At 40.3% G+C, this 4,548-nt stretch overlaps 1 long non-coding RNA gene across 1 annotated transcript; it reads right to left on the bottom strand.

The window, feature by feature from the left end:
* Positions 1–766: 766 nt before the first annotated feature.
* On the bottom strand, positions 767–3,058 carry LOC138798638 (uncharacterized). Its single transcript, XR_011364122.1, has 3 exons — positions 2,814–3,058; positions 1,996–2,046; positions 767–973 (listed from the first exon to the last, which is right to left on the bottom strand). It is a non-coding gene; the product is annotated as an uncharacterized lncRNA (long non-coding RNA).
* Between the last annotated feature and the right edge of the window lie 1,490 nt (positions 3,059–4,548).

Genomic DNA, 4,548 nt, shown 5'->3' with positions numbered 1-4,548 from the left:
TACTACAAGTCATCACGTATACCACGGGGGATGAGATCTCATTTAAAACCCACAGTATTAACTACCAACATTGATTTCAAGAATCGATTTGAACAAATGTCCAACGAATATGCTCTTAACATTATACTGTTAAACATTGACTATCTACAAAAGGACATGGACTTGTTGTTGATAAAAGTGGAACAGCTTGACAGCACTTTAAAGAGCATGATGGTTGATGACGAATATAACAGATACATGATTAAACACAAAGGGCCACATGTATCATCCGGCGAATGGATGATTTTCGGCGGAAAGTGCCGATTTGCGTCTTTTTTTAAGCAAAAATGGCGGATTTGCGAATAAAATATTCGCAAATCGGCACTTTCCGCCGAGTTCGCCAGGGGGTGGAAAGGGGGCGGAAAAGGGGCGGAGAGTGGGCGGAACGGAGGGCGCGGACTCAGAGTCCGCGCGATTTATCATCCGTTCCGCCAAAATTTACGCCGAAAACCTACTCCAGTCCTCAGCTGGCGTAGGTTTTCGGCGGTGCGCAACGGCGCGCACGGGATTTATGTAGAGGCAGTCCGCCTCTACATAAATCTCCGTAGCGCCGGAGCTGCGGAGGCATTTTTACGTCCGGCGTAAAAAACGCCGGACTTAATAAATGCCTCCCAATGACTTTTTGACCAAATTTCGCAAAGAGACTGAGGAGACTAAACAAAGGAAGTGGCATAGAGATGAAAAAGATTATCTTTCTGGTAACATTTACAGTTGGAACACCCAGAACTTCATGAACAAGAAAACGCGTGGAGACAGAGGTCCCAGTGTGAACACGTTCACAGACTCACCAACACCAGGTGCAGCTTTTTTAGGTCAGCGCAATCGGATCCCCTCAAAATCAAGCGGCCAACCCGACGCGGAGGCAAGAGGAGACGCCGATACCGGAAAATCTGCTTCGGCCAAAACACCAAGAACTCAGGTGACTCGCAAATTCCTAGAAAAGAGGAAGGAGGACAACAAGACCAATTGATAGATGGACTTAGAGACCGCGAGCCAGACACCACAGTGGTAAATATCTCTTCTACTAATTTAACAGATATACAAATGCATGTGTTAAGCAAAGGCTTGTCATTTTGTCCAGATTCACCAACAAGATGGTTCGATATTGAATTGGACTTATATTTATTTTTCAGGAGGATTAAATTAAAAATCTGGAGTGAAACTGTAAATTTTGCCAATGTATCTAATACACAATGTGAACTTGCAGCTGACGACCTAGATTTATTTGTGAAAAGTGATTTTGTCCCGGTAGTTACATCTCATGCCTTAGAAACTTATATCACCTCTGTGAAACGTGACATAGAAAACCTCAAACTTAACACACCATCTGGTTTTCTGAAAAAACCTAACCTCACATATAATGAGAACTTAGCTCTAAAACAATTGAGTGATAATGTGGAGATTACAATAAAACCTGCGGATAAGGGGGGAGGCATTGTGGTCATGAACATCACACAATATAAATCTGAAGCATACAAACAGTTATGTTAAACAAACTGACAGGAATACTTTGCTACGATTCGAGTCAACCCACCCCCCTCAAATGAAGCGCAATTTACCCAAAAGCCAATTTCTCAGGGCCAAGAGAATTGTTTCAGAAGATGAGAGATTAGAGGCAGCTATGACTCAGTTAGCCAACAATTTTTGCGAGAGAGGGTATCCTAAAAGATTAATTCAGCAGCACATGGAATTTACCAGTCAACTGGACAGAACTGAACTACTAAGGGACAAACCAACAACCACTAAGGTTGAGAGAATTCCATTTGTTACCACATATAATTCTCTCAGTTCAGACATAGCCAAAATAGTTAACAGACATTGGCACATCATTCAACATAACCATCAAAATATCGAGGGTCTCAACAGAAGACCACTTATGTCATATAGAAGAGTCAAGAACATTAGAGATATGGTAGTCAAGACTGAAGTAGCAAACATTAGAGCTCCATCACTTACCTTTTTGGGTCCTCGATCCACTGGTTGCTTCCCATGCGGTAATTGTCTCAACTGCAAATATGTACAGAAAGGTAGTCAATTCATACATCCACAAACAGGCCAATGTTTTAAAATCAATAAATTCATTAATTGTAATTCCGAGTTTGTGGTGTACGTTCTATGGTGCCCCTGTAATTTACTGTACGTAGGAGAGACCACATATGATGTGAAAACTCGGATGACACAACACAGATATACAATTCGTAAAGGCAAACAGGATCTCCCAGTTCCTAAACACTTTGTGGACAGTGGTCATAGGGAGAATGACCTCAAAATAATGTTTATTGATCAAATTTTACCCCCAAACAGAGGTGGTGACAGGGTAGCTATGTTGAAACATAGAGAATTACAGTGGATCTTTCGTTTCAACTCATTGAAACCCAATGGACTAAATGTGGATTTTAAAATCTTACCACGATATTGTAACCAAAGATGAATATATTTATGTCTATAGAGATATTATATCTCTACAGCTGTTCAGAATAGTGAACCAGGTATTTACATCAGTTTAGCAATTTAATGTTTACTATCACACTTTAGAATTTTAATTCATATGTTAACCTGTGACCGTGTTGTTTTTCTCCCTTTTTGAGTATTGTGAACACACTTATATTTTATTATATTGTTTTCATGAACATTGATTATAAACTTAATATCATTTATTACAGATCTCATTATTGTCAAGCCTTTCTCTCGGATCGGAATAAAGTTCCTCACCAAGTATGACCTTGAATTCACTATGCAATAACAGACATCGTTTTTGAGGTAATCGTCCTTACATCGCCAGTAGGATACAGCACATGATGACATATTCAGAGCCGTTAGCTGGTGAGCCCCCACAGTGACCCATTGTCGTTCAAGCTTCAGATCCTGTTGCGAGGACACAAGATCCAGCTTCCTGTTGCATACAGAGAGGGAGATCTGTGTTAATAGGTTGGACTCTCAGCTCAAAAAATCGGCAGTGAAAAAAACATTGTTTCCGTGACATCCTACTTAGGCTCCAATGCCTAAGATTTACTGTGGGCATGAGATGGACGCCGAGGTTAATCTGGTTGCATAGCAACCTAGGACGCTACACCTCACTTCACTGCTTTCTATAATATGGCCGTGCGCTTCATCTTAGCGTGCGGTTCAACAAGATGCACTCCATGTTCCAAGGTCACACTATGATGTGGGTGAACTAAATCCGATCCGAATTGATTCTCAGCAACATGTAATCTTTTCTTCTTTCACTATACACTGTTTTTATTTATGGAACCGAGATTGTTCCCTTAAATCACAAAAATGTACAACATATGTTGGATAAGTTATGTTTGATTATGCTTCACATGCTTTCAGCTAGTCACGTCACTAATTATTTAATCACGTATGCTATTTAAATCATGTGTGTATGTGTGTTCACTGAGCTTGAGAAAAGTCCACATAGAAGGACTGAAACGTCGCTACCACTGTTCCGAGTGTTTTTCTTTATGGAATAAACTATTCACGATTTCTTCACCACAAGACTGGCGTGCTGCAGTTATATCGTTTCTGCTAGATAGATAGATAGATAGATATATATAAGAGTATGTCAGCAGCACAAAAATTCTGGTGAAATGGGTGCCTGTTGCAGTTCCAACCACGAACTCTTAAATATTGAAGTAGATTCAACGGCACTCCAGTATGTAGTGAAATAAAAAAATTTGATTTATTCCAGTGTTCAAATCGTACACAGCACAGCAATCAAAAGATTGCTGTGCTGTGTACGATTTGAACACTGGAATAAATCACATTTTTTGATTTCACTACATACTGGAGTGCCGTTGAATCTACTTCAATAGATAGATAGATAGATAGATAGATAGATGCAATATGTTTTATTTCGGGAAGTTTTGTGTTTATGCAGTTCATTCTATAGTAAAACTGACATTATATATGTTCCTCGAAGAACTGCAAGAGAGCACATCCACTCGTACATTTTTGGTGCTACCAGGGCTATAGGTTACCATAAAATCAAAATGAGTAAAAAACAAAGCCTCCCAAGATTGTCTGGGTGAAAGACAATTGGCGTTATTAAGGTAAAGCAGGTTTTAATGGTCATTGATGATCATAATTTTTATGTTTGCACCCCTTGAAGTGTTTCCACTCTTCTAACACCCACTTAATAGTTAGGAGTTCTCGGTTTCTCACATCATAGTTACATTTAAAGAGGAAGGACTTCCTCGAGAAGGAGGCAACAGGTTTTAAATTACTGAGGGTTTTGGGACCTTGGGAGAGGACCACTTCAGGCCGTGTAATAGGACCCTAAGAAGATGTGTCTCTGCCAGACTCACATGATCTACTTTGGAGTAGATGGCACCTAAAGACAGCAAAAAACATTCCAAACTACTCCACTTCTCAGCTCCAGGAGGAAGCTTTAGGGCCCAGGCTTGGGCATCCCCCTGCAAAAAAGACATAACTATACAAACCATCTTCTTTTCTGCGGTGAAGTGGTTAACCTGGAAACACAGGCAACATGAAGGTTCCCTGAAGGTC

Source organism: Dendropsophus ebraccatus, chromosome 8 (genome assembly GCF_027789765.1).
Source record: "Dendropsophus ebraccatus isolate aDenEbr1 chromosome 8, aDenEbr1.pat, whole genome shotgun sequence".
Classification (NCBI taxonomy): Eukaryota; Metazoa; Chordata; class Amphibia; order Anura; family Hylidae; genus Dendropsophus; species Dendropsophus ebraccatus.
Note: the sequence above shows the minus strand (reverse complement) of the source record. Positions and strands in the feature narration are given on the sequence as shown.